The sequence below is a fragment of the Rhopalosiphum padi genome, chromosome 3 (genome assembly GCF_020882245.1).
Source record: "Rhopalosiphum padi isolate XX-2018 chromosome 3, ASM2088224v1, whole genome shotgun sequence".
In the NCBI taxonomy this organism is placed as follows: domain Eukaryota; kingdom Metazoa; phylum Arthropoda; class Insecta; order Hemiptera; family Aphididae; genus Rhopalosiphum; species Rhopalosiphum padi.
The window spans coordinates 29,283,730-29,297,227 of record NC_083599.1 but is presented as its reverse complement, the minus strand read 5'-3'; the positions used below and the strand labels follow the sequence as shown (position 1 = coordinate 29,297,227).

The 13,498-nt window shown below is 25.8% G+C and overlaps 1 protein-coding gene across 3 annotated transcripts in view; it reads right to left on the bottom strand.

Annotated features, from left to right (window-relative positions):
* Window positions 1-13,498, bottom strand: part of LOC132927698 (glutamate decarboxylase) — a 95,976-nt gene that overhangs the window by 45,113 nt on the left and 37,365 nt on the right. The window lies entirely within an intron of this gene.

The window sequence follows — 13,498 nt, the reverse complement described above, 5'->3', positions numbered from 1 at the left end:
ATATAAAAGATTTTATTAAATTTTAATAACATTTAAAATAACCATAATATTATGGTAAATAATTATTTGTGTATTTAATTTTAAGTTTAAAATGTTAGTGGGCTGTCAGTTACAATAAAAATAATAGTGTAGAAATTTGAGTGTATTAAAATAATTTCAAAAATAGTACTTCGTAGGTTTTAAGATGTATTCATAACTTCAATCTGACAGTAAAGTTTATTTATAGTATTTATTAAAATATATTATTATGTTATTATATAATATAACAGAATAATTATACAAGTATTGATTACTGACTATATTGTTGATTGTTTGTTTATTAACCTATTACTTGACATTTTATTTGGTCTGCGTGAAACTAAAAAAGTAAAAACCATTAAAAATACTTTTAATAATAAAAAAACAAAAAGAGGGTTTTAATATGTATGTATATTATTGTATATAGGTAAAGCTAAATCTAAAGCTAAAAATAACTTGGACCAAGAGACGCCTTAACAAACATAATATAATTACAAATTTACAATTATCTTCAAAAATATATCAATATTATACGTAGGTATGAAGAGTGCTGCAGCTAATGGGTTGTAGGGTATCTCACGTTTAAAGACTTTCTGTCAATTTCCATATTGAATAGATCTAATTCTGTTTTTTATTTTTATAAAATTTACTCATATCTATTATGCTATTATTAATATATATTTTAAGTATTCTTTTAAATGAACTAGTTACATTGTTAACTTATAAATTCATGATTTTTCTGGTATAAAATGTATGATATATATTGTTAAAAAAATACGTAATATTACACTCTGATTATTTACAAATATATCAATTATTATCCTTTATTTACTTAAAATGACTTTATAGTATACGTGAAAGTATGTTTATTTAAACTTTTTTGTAGCTAATAAATAAAATATTTAAAATGCATTAAATTAAAAAAAAAACCTAATCAATGACTATGGCGCCAACATCGTGATTCGGGATGGGTTAAAAATGATTAGCATAATATGATATTAAATTACAGACTATACGTAGATAAACAATATAGGTATCATACATACCTACACTTTTTTATAATATTATAATATTACAATTTACAATTTACAAGATAAATTACATTTTTTCAACTACTGCAGTCAACACCAGAAGTTTCAAAAGTAATATTTTATCACCAAACTCTATAACAATATTTAATTGTGGTAAAACTTAATTCATTAGTTTATTTTATAGTTTGACTGAATATATATAATATATTGTATAAAAAAAGTTAACATTTTTAAAGTAAGCTATCATCAATATACATTTATAAAAACAATAACAATTTTAACGTATATTTTAAAATAATAAATTGAAATTCAGGGGAAAATTCCGAAAATAACTTATTTTCACATCAAGCTATTAAAAATTATTTCCAACAATGTTTTTAAAATATTATATAACATACTAGCCTCGTTTAACGGAAACATAAATCAGGAATGCTAAGAATTTCTTCATTAGGTACTCATGCTGTAATTAATTTAGTTCTAAGAGAAAACATTTATAAATAGATACTACTACATAATATATTTCCTGTGCTTATTATGAAATTATTATTTTCTTCATAATATAATATATTAATAATTTTAAAATTGTAGAATACATTTTGTCTCCTGTGCAAACATTTTTATATTTTTATGTTGAAAGGAATTTTAATAAACTAAATTCTCTTTGTACAACAAATAAAATAAATAATAATAATAATACATATTATATACCTACCATGCAATATATTAGAAAATCAATTAGTAGTTAGTACCTACTGTACTTGATTAATAAGACCTTTGACGAGTACATACGTAGTGCAAATTGTTTTGTTATTTTTTAAATTGCATTCTTTAAAAAAATACAGTTGATTCTTATTATTTCAAACGTCGCTATCTCGGACTACATTGAAATTCTCTCGAAACTACCATTTCACTTAATAGCGTTTTGCTTTCAATAACTCGAAAAAAAATTAATCGTTTTTCGTTATATCGAATACATCATTAATATTTTTATTCCAATAAAAAAAAAATTGCATGCAGTACATTCAGTATAGTGATTGTGATTTGTAGTCAATATTTGTACTCATTCGTATACAATATAGTGAAATGGAAATAAGCGTAAATTAAATGTCCATACAATTTATTTTTACTTTCTTAAAAAACATAAAAAATATTATATATTAATATATATATTTAACTTTAATGACAGATTTTTTGAAAAAAAAAATGTATTTATTGATTTTTTTAGTTTATTGATATGTATGTGATATTGGTAATTTAAGCATTCAAAATATTCACCAATTTTTACAATCTCTAAGAATATTAAAAACTCGATGTCTTGAAGTTTTTGATATCTCGAACTTTTTCCTGTTCTCGAGATTCGATATATAACGAGAATCTATACTGTAATTCCCTTTAAAATTCGACTAAATCTCTGTCTATGATTCGAGAATACATTATATAAATCCTTATAAAGCGTATATTTTATTATGGTGAAGGTGAATACATGATGATTCACAACTAAAATTAATAATAACTGTTTTATGTGTGGCAAAATAAATCAGCCGATGAAAGACACGTGCCATGGTATTCAAATTATTTTCAATTACTCCATCCAACCTGTTCATCCATCTCTATGATACCTAACATGATCGTAATGGAAAGTAGGGAGTCCGGAAAATAATATGATTTATTGTTTAATACCTATCATCATAATATAATAATATGCATTAGGTTTGGTAAAACTTTTTCTCAAACATCGGCAAAGTAATCTGCCGGTGGTACCCCGAGAAGAAAAGGAAAGTGTAAAACGACTATAGTATTTTTGTAATTTTTGTATGTATACTCTTTATATGTATAAGAGGCCAAGTTTTTAATAATAATATTATATAACCTGCAAGCGTGTAGATAAAACGCGTACGTCAATCAAAATTCGTCGCCTCTGTGTGGTGTTCTCGTCGATCTTCATAACATAATATTATCATCGTATATTTATATTTCGTATTAAACGCCTATCGCCATCGCACCATCCGACGCTACACAACACTTTGTTTTATAGAAGTCAAAAATGTTAAACGAGTAAAACATATATTTCAATAAAATTATTAATGCTTTTCGAGGCATTATAGGACTTGTGAAAAAATTATAACCGGCCGCTGTCGTGCGGAGATTTGTCAAATTGTTTTTTCCATGAAATAAGAAAATAATATTAACGTGACCGTTTTTACAATTGATATATGATTACCTACATAACATTATTAAATGTTTTTAATGTGTGTGATGAGTATTAGTGATTTATTCGTCTTGTACAGTTTCGATACGTTTATAATATTTGTAATCAATCAATTAGTACTACCTCAAAATACCAACTTTGTAATGGTACACAGACAATGTGTCAATGTCATTCATAAAATATGACAACTCTCAACGTTTAATAATTAAAACTTCACTCGTTTTATTAATACTCTTGGATAAATTTTGCCATAATTCCACAACTTTTTGAGTTTTAACTTACATGTATGAGCTCTTGCTGAGAACGAAAAATATTAATTACGAAATAACTACCTATTTTTGAGATAAGAATATTTTAGATTGAAAAATATGTAACCACAAAACATTACGATGCTTTATATACTTTTTATTTCTTTATTCGTGATAATATATTAATTTATGATGTATATATGTATGGAAAATTGGCATTAACTATGAGTACATTAAAATCGTTTTAGCTAACCGTTCATGGTTGTTGATTTTATATTATTTACTTATTATAAGTTAATAATATGTTAATCAGCTCATCAACATGTAGCTGTCATCCGCCAGCCGCCTGGCATCTGATGATAAAATAATACATGTCGTTATATCATCCGATCCAGCTGTTTGTGTTAGTCACAGAACCATATAAAGAAGAAAAATCATTAACAAAATTGTCAAATGTTTTTGAATTTTTTCAATCATAATATGTTATCAAAATTATTGAGTCAAAAACATAACACAATCACCGCAGATCTATACATTTATTGTAATGATATAATCAAATACAGAATTGGATACCTATTGACAGGTATATATATAATTCAAATAGTTTAAATTGTTTATAGTTTAATATTACATAAAGCTCGTGCAAATGTATAACATATTTTATTGTGTATTTGATGTTCCAATACACTTTTAGGTCATAACTTAAACGACATATGGATATTATATGTGTAAATATTTAATACGATAATATAAAATATACGTCGTAATTGCGTTGAGAATATTTGAATATCCAACATTTTTAGTAATATATTTATTATATTTATTTATATTTATATATATTTTTTTAGTTATTTATATTTTTATAGTACAACTCAAGTTCATATTAATGCAAGTACAGAAAGATGCACGTACACTTTACTCCTAAATATAGAGGCCCCACAGGACATTGGTAAGACTACATTATTATTTCATTTTTATTTTTTTGGTATTGGAAATACAAGAAAAGTTATTCAAATTCAAAAATAATGAATTTTGAAACAATAAGAACTTTTTTTCGGATATGTAATATCAAAAATATAAAAACAATATTTCACAGATGATAATGTTCTCAACTATATTTTATGTCAATTTGGAGTCTTAACTATCACTACAGCCTGAGTGATTCTATCCCCCGAAAAAAAGTTTTTGTGATGTTGTACATTTATAAGACGGAGATAACACATGCGGATAATTCTTTAATCGTTATTCTTCTATTGTCGTTTTTGTACCTACACAGCCTGCGAGCTGCAACTAACATATGCGATCAATTTGAATTTTTAAAAATCAGACCATTACTAAATTTAATTTCAGATTTTAATGATATATTTTAATAATATCAAAATAACATACAAATTATTGTATGATTACCTAGATGAATAAAAAGCTAAAAATAATTAAATCTAACAAAAAAATCTTATAATGTATATTTTTAGTAATATTATCTGTATTTTATTTGATATTATATTAATGGAAAAAATAGAATTTCTATTATAAAATACATATTTTAACATTTTTTAAAATTTATTATGATATAATTAATAATTATAAACAAGCATTGAAACGTATTATTTTATATTAGTTGTCCAAAAAATATACCATAATTTAAAGATTTTTAGTAATTATCTACTTAATATGTTAGATTCTGAGTGGAGCAATGGATGTATTTATTTTACAATGATGTGTGTGTGTGTGTTTATTTTGTGTTCGTTATCACTTTTTGAAGCAGTAAAAATGCTATAATTTTAAACTTTGAAGGTAATTTTTGGTACATTTGGAGGTCAAAAGAAAAACATTTTTTGATTTTTTATTATTTTATACTTATAACTAATACTCAATTTATCAAGTATCAATATATATATTTTTTTAAAAGTACTAACTAATATGTTTATAATAATAATTATTTTTTTTGAGTTTGTTTTTTCTATTGAGTATTATTCCTCAGATTTTATTATTACCACAGGTCATAAGTATTTTTTTCTGGATTTGATTTAATGTTCCAAGTTTTCAGAAGGATGCATATAGTTTTAAAAAGAATAAATTAAGGGATGAAAATTGTAAACTATAACAAGAATAGTAGTGGGAAACTGGAAAGGTATCTCCCCTTAGCACAGCTGCTGTATAATCTTAGTATCTTACATGATGAAAAAAACATTTTATTATTTTACGATTATGAAATCTCATTTAGTTTTTAATTATCTTATGATAGTTTTAACTTAAATATCGAAATGTCAATGTTGAAAATGTCAAAATGTAATTTTAACGTTTTATAGATTTCAAAATTGCAATCAAGAAAATATTTTTTTTTTTTTAAATGCTGTAGAAGAAAAGTTGAGATTACTTATGAGTTATGAGTTTACCAACTAACAAATAATCTCATCAATTAAGATTAACGGCAAATAAAAAAAAAAAAAAAAAAAAACAATAATTTTAACGTAATATATTATCGATAATAAATAGTTCAATCATAAATCAATTAATTAATGAAGTTTTATAATTGGTTCTCTGATAACATTTTAAAGCGTGGAAAGCAATAAAAAGGCTTAGTACACAGTATGCACCAAACAGATATTAAAAATATTGTTCATAATATTTCGCGAACTATTGATAAAATGTGACTATTATATAGGTTACCTAACTTTCTATTAAATGTAAATATCTAATTATTTTATTTTATTAATTTTTTTCTCTAAAAGTATTAACATTTTAGGTAATATGATTTTACACATCAGGTAATTTAAATCATAACAAAACGAAAATTATATTTTATGATATTTATTATCGTTGTCATAATTTATTTTTTTAAATTTTTAGATGATAATTGCATGCATTTTAGATTCTGAGCAGAGCTATGAGTATGATAAAACTTCAATTTTGTATGCGTTTATAGTATTCGATTTTGTTCCATAATCTATAATTCGATGAATATAGTTATATTTTACCAATAATAAATTGTAATCTTTTTCAGATTTAATTTTAAATCACTCATTATAATAAACACTTTTAAATAATTATCGAACTACAAATTACAGTAAAAATTTCAGAAATTAACTAAAATCCCCATTATTGGAATTCTATTTTAAATGTTATTTTCAATGTAAAAAATATTTTAAACATTGAACTTAACACTATCGCTATTAACATCATTGTCATATCAGTTTTCATTAATATTATAGTCACCTGTAGATGAATTTGGAATATTGTTATAGTTAAAACGAGTATATTTATGTATAACAGAAACGTCGTCGTCGACGAATAGGAATGTTTTCAAAGTATAAAACTAGTGCTTAGTGTATATGTTGTTGAACTGTGATGTCGGCGAAGTGGAAATGAACTATTATTATAATAATAAACAACGGCAAGCATTCACAACGGCCTTCCATTACTGGACGATTAAACTCGAAACTTTCAACGAAATACACACCATAACTAAATCGCTTAGAAAATCGTTTATGACGATCGCTCCGTCAGTGATAAATAATTGCGTTCGTCGCTTCAATTTATTAGCAGCAGTATATAAATTAAATTTTAGAATGACTGATACGTCACAAATTTGTGCGCGAAATACTTCACGAAAATAATACTGTTGTTTACTTATGCTCGTAGAATATAGGTCGAAAATTCACAAATGCAACTCAGACAATCGTCCGCGGATTTTATGATTTAGAGTTTGTTCGTGGCGGAGGAATCGAATTTCCGGACATCTTTCGTCGATTCATTGTGCTGCGGAATTTCTCGCAGAACTACCGTTAAATTGACTTATCGGCTGGAATGTAACGTATAGACACATTTAGGACCATAGACGGAATACCAGGAGAGTTTTGCATCAAACTACGCGTTTTGTTCGAGACGTATTCAATATCGTAAAATGTATAAATCGTGTATTATATGCTCGACTAGACTATCATTAATTTTCAAAAACTATCAGTTATACTCATCTGAATCTATTGTGTTGTAGGTACTAAGATTGAGTGATAAATCTATTTTGAGATAAACTTTAACCCATCAAAATAATACAGCAATTTATGGAAACATTGTCTTCGAATAATTTATATAATACTGTTTCGCTCATGTGCAACAATCACTTGAAATATTTTGTCATGCCGAGGACTCTAAGCAGTGCCTAAACAAACATTCTTAGGCGTGCGCACAGGATGAACTTTTTCCTGTTTACTGAGTCTGTTAAAATATTTAAGTATGGGCCTCAATAAGTTTTATCTTCATAAAGTTATATTTACACAAATTATATAAGTACCCACATTATATAATAAGGAACAATAATATTTTTGATTATAGAATTACAGCTGTAATATGTATAAATCCAATAATATATTAATCGGATACTAATTAATATTAATTTTAAATAGAAATAATAATTATTATAATATTAATATTACGTCAAAAAAATCTGAAAATAAATTTGGGCTTATGAAATTTTCATATTATTTAATAAAACTTTATCAAAAAAAACAACTAACCAATAACATTTAAATTTTTATGAGTACTTAAAATAAAAAAAATAAAATAATATGGGCCTGATCTCATGGCAAATCTGGAAAATGGAAGGATTCTTATGCTGCCCTTGAAACTGAAATCTGCGCACACCTATGCATATATTATGTTACTATATAAGTTCATATTTATTACCGTGCACATGCGCAATATTCTTTTAAAACAATGTTTCATAGCTTAAAACGAAATACTATCTGAACGCGGCAACCTTTAACGAAGAGCCATAATAAATTATAAATTATGTTTAAACTACAGCCAATGTTATTAAAGGACAGTTGTACGGAGCCATGGATCCATATACGTCACGAAAAATATGGGTGTTTGGGTACAACTATATTATTTTATAAACGATATGACATCAGTAAGATGTAATCGTACGAGGAAAAAAAAATAATGGCTGTCGGTATTTTGTGGCAAGAGCACGTGTCATTTGTTATTCGTGGTTCAAACGGCACGTCGATCGCGCCGAAAAAATCAATTAATCATGGCGTGTAAATAAAAGACACATTAAGCCGGCAGTAAGTAGTCATATTAATATAAAAGAGGGGTCGGTTGTATATGCGGCAAGACCTGGCAATAATCCTCCGGACGGTGGCGGTGTAGGGGCTGACGGGACCGCATCGGGGACTTTGGGACGCGAGTGTTTTCGCACTATAAAAGAGGTTTTGGTTTTGATAGTCTAATAAATTACTCGCCGGTAACCCTCATCGACGAGGATTTGTGCAAGATTGATGGGAAAAGATAAACGCAAAAAAAGAGAGAGACTTTGGATGATAATAATAGTAATAATAATAAAAAAGCAAAAGAATAAGAAAAGATACCATACACACACTTCGGTTTGCTGCACGCGCCATAAACATTTCACTTACGGCGCGCATAGGTTAGGTTTTTTTTATCTTATATGTTGTTGGGGAAAGGCGAAAAAGTCATATTTATATGCACACGCGGCCCACGAATCTCCTTTACACGACCCTCGAGACCACCCTCGTCATTTTCGTCATTGATAAACAAGACTTGCAATCTGGTAGTCAACTGCATAATATTTTCGATATTATTATAATACTACACATATTATATACAATATATACACTGCACCTACTAGCTACTGCAGTTAGGGGTGCGAGATGGATCCTTCACGCGTTACGCGAGAGAAATAATCCATACAAATAGGTATAGTAACATAATATTAGTATAATATTATACTACCGATTAAACGAGAACAATGTACAACATATTATAATATTTACTTTTTAATATTATAATACTGTAATTCGATTATAGCGATGACCTAGTAATAATATCATGATAATTGTTTTATGTAATTATGTGTTTTACCCTATTTAGTTTAAGTTTTATTGTAAGGCGGTATGTTGTTACTACTATTAATATTAAATTTATTAATATAATTTATTATCATATAATATTTATTTGTATTGTATTCTGTACTTGAGTATTTTATTCTAGGCGTTTACAATACAAAATAATCAACGATAATAAGTATTGTAATAACGACCAGTGTTAATGATTTTTTCAGGTAGCTCATTAACGATTCGAAGGAAGTGTACTGCAAAGTCAGTTAAACAGTACTTGTTTAATTAATGCGACAATACGGTTGTTGGTCCTGACTACTGGCTGTATTATGTTAGGTATACCTTAAAAATACAGAAAATCGATTTAAAATTTCAGTAATTTTATTTTGTGTAAAACGTTCTATGGTGATTAAAAATGTTCGATACTTTTTTTTCTTAAATACCTTTATATTAATGTATTCAGTAACTATCCAATTATATATATATATATTGTTTTTTTGATTTCATATTCTCTGAACTTTTCTAAGTAATAATGTAAATTGTAATTATATTCATTAATTCGTAATAAAATAAATTCCACTGTCTATTTAACGACACAAAATTTTCATAAGCTTTAAGTCTGTAAAACTTTATTATGTTTCATTAAAAACTTTCAAAAAATTTGTAAATGGTTCAACTTCGAGGTCGTTATTATAATTAATATTAACTTCTTACGATGTTTTTTGAACACTTATCGTGAATTTCCTGTCACTCCTCAAAACTTTAAAAAAATTAAATTTAAAAAGTTTACGATATCTGCTTATATAATATAGCTGCATACATGATACATCAATATAGCAATGTCAAGCAAACGAACATAAACAAGTATCTTATGAATGTCTACACAAATTGAAAAGCAAATTTCATTTCAGACTAGATTTAAATAAAAACAAATTATAATATTACATAAGTTTAAAATAAAATAAAATTATTACTATTGTTATTAATAATCCCATGTACACAAGTATCTAATAAATCCTAAAATCAATTATACAATTAACTGTAGTTTTTAAAAGTTAAATATATGTATATAGTTATTTTTTTTAAACATATTATGCACATTGAAAATACACCTCCCTTATTCTTTCAAATCAATTGGCTGTCGATATTTATAGTATAGTACCTAAAACATGACGGTTTTGAGAACCGAATTGGTGGACTGATATAAATCAAATTCAAAGTTATATTTTACTGATTCTAGAAACTTATAACTTTAAAGTCTAGGTTAATCTAACACGATGTAATAATGTATATATTTACGTATTTAATATCTGAAATAGTTATAAATTAATACAATACACTGAACATTGGTTATACCTGAGTAACCCTGTTTTTGAGGGTGGTATTGAAAATCACAGGAGTAGCGGATTACGTGTAGAACAATCAAATGTATTATTTTATATGATGGTGAAATTTATTATAATTATTTGTCTATAACAATAATAATTACTAATTACACGTAGTGTAGTAAATCGAATAAAAATTATATTTCAAAAAATGTCAAGTTGATTGATGTTATTTTCTACTTTGAGATCCAACATCCAAACCTGACTATAGATACTGTTTATGTAAGTAAAGTATATGCTTTATATTCGTTCTAAACACGTATGTATTCTATTCACTGACTGTCGTATAAATGACGAGTCGAAGTGCACTCAGAAAAAAAGACTGTTCACTTTTTAGAATAACTGTTTAGGGATACTACTTACATAAAATTCTTTATGTCGTTTAAAATAAATTATGATATTTATGAGAACTCCAAAATAATGTTAATCGGATTTGTGCCATGGTTGTTAAAACAAAATAAAGATATTTCTTCCACGAAATCGTTTTCATAGAAAATTCACATCAATTCGTAACATTGTTAAAAAATATTACAAATTCGGTTTTTAGCAAGAAAAATTAATAACATGATCAAAACATATACCTACTATCTAGACATCTAGTTCAGTATAATGTATAATAATACAATATATTATAATAAGTACACCCATTGTCCACACATTTTATTATGTATAGAACTTTACACGATTTAAAATGCAGTTAATAACTCGAATAGAACTTTTTTAGACATTGACGAAGCGCTCAAACATTTATCTTTTTGGTAAACTGCTGTTTTTCATATATTGTACGTATATTATATAATATATATAAAACTGCGCAAATGCCTAAATAAAATATAATCCAATTTTCTAGAAAATAAAGAACTATCGCGGTAATCGTTGCTGGCATACAAAACAAGACATTTGCGCGAAATTATGCAAAGCACAATTGTTTACATCGAGATATTTGTGTACACATAACATATACATGTGCGTGTAAGCTTGTGACCTAATCTCGTGTACACTCCCTTTGCATATCATGTACGAGACTCTACTCCGGTATATTCATGTTTTATTTTCACATAAAAATATTATGTCAACAAGAGAACAAGAGAAGTCGGAAAAAATAAGAAAATTGTAACACGAATATTATTTTTGTGAAACACAGTCGCTCAGTTTATACATTTTATTACTTTAAACTTATAACATTATACACTGAAATATGTATTTATTTATAATATTTATTTGATCTACTTTAATCTTATAAAGGATCCATTACGAGTGTAAGATAAACAATTGAGTAAGAGTATATTATGTATATACAAATAATATTAGAAATAGTGAAGTTAATAATATCAATTAATACAAGAAGAAGAAAGTTTTGTGATTTTGTACGTAAAGTTTTTTTCTTCTTCGTGCAATAATCGAAACAATTCAATTCAACGGATAGGTATCCGTATATATACGGGGATATATTTTAGTTATCCAAAATTAGATCATAATTGACATTCTATAAAGTTAACAATACTCAAGTACCTAAGTTGTCAGTATGATGAATCTCATATTGATATATATTTGGCTAACAAAGATATTAATTAATATATCTTAGTAAGTACCATTGTTAAAACAAGGTTTTGTTTGAGATGGGTCTGAAACATTATGTTAAAAATGTATTGTTATTACTTGATAGAAATTTGAATGGGAATTGAAAACAGCCAGTAACACTATAATTTAAATTATTCAATAATTTGTGCTTAATTATATAACAAATGTTTTATTTTCTATATATATTATATTTGTATGTCTTTTATTGTAGTACCTATTTAAAATTCGAATTATTACTCAAGTTTCATATATTTAAGTACCGAGAAGTAAACTATATAAAATGCTCAGATGGCGACCTTTAACAATGCAGCTCAATACATAAACGAATATGTTTAGTTGCAAATTTAAATAGTGAATATACAACTGAAGAACAGTGGCTTTTAAATGATCTATCCTATTAATAAATTTCAACAGTATATGAAATATAGGTATAGATAGTAAAAACGTATAGATTAAATAAATAAAAGATATTGAAGATGTTCCTATATATAAATACGTAATATGTTAGTCACATATCGATTATATTGTATATATTACAGACCGTAGGCATAATTTATGGCATAAGCGTTACATAACGTATCCATTACCTAACATAAATCATACGTTTTAATTGTACCTATATTAAATTATAAAATATAATTTTACTAGACTAAATACATAATTTATTGTTTTATTAATTTAAGTTTAATTCAATATTAATTATTATTAGGTAATGGGAATATTATATTTTTATATTCTACCTAAAGTAATAACCGCATTCGTAAGCTATTATATTATTATTTTAGAATAAAATTCAAACAAGAATAAGTAGGTAATGTGCCACCACTGCTATTTTTTACTATAAAAAAAAACTTTAATTAAACTGTTATATAATAATATTGAATAAAGTATGATTATGTACTTTAACTTCTAAAACTATATTAATATATTATTATAATGATGATTCATTTAACAGTTATTATAATTGTATTGTTTAATTATTTAAAAACCTTAAAAACACAGCTCCATTTGAATTTATAAAATTATAAATGGTCAATTTTGTTTGCCATCTACAAGGCAATCAACATAAAGTTGTTACTTAGATTTCTTAGATTATTGCTTTATTAAGTATTATAAAAATAATGTAAAATAAGTAAAGTATAATCTTAATAGTTAACGGTTTCTAAAC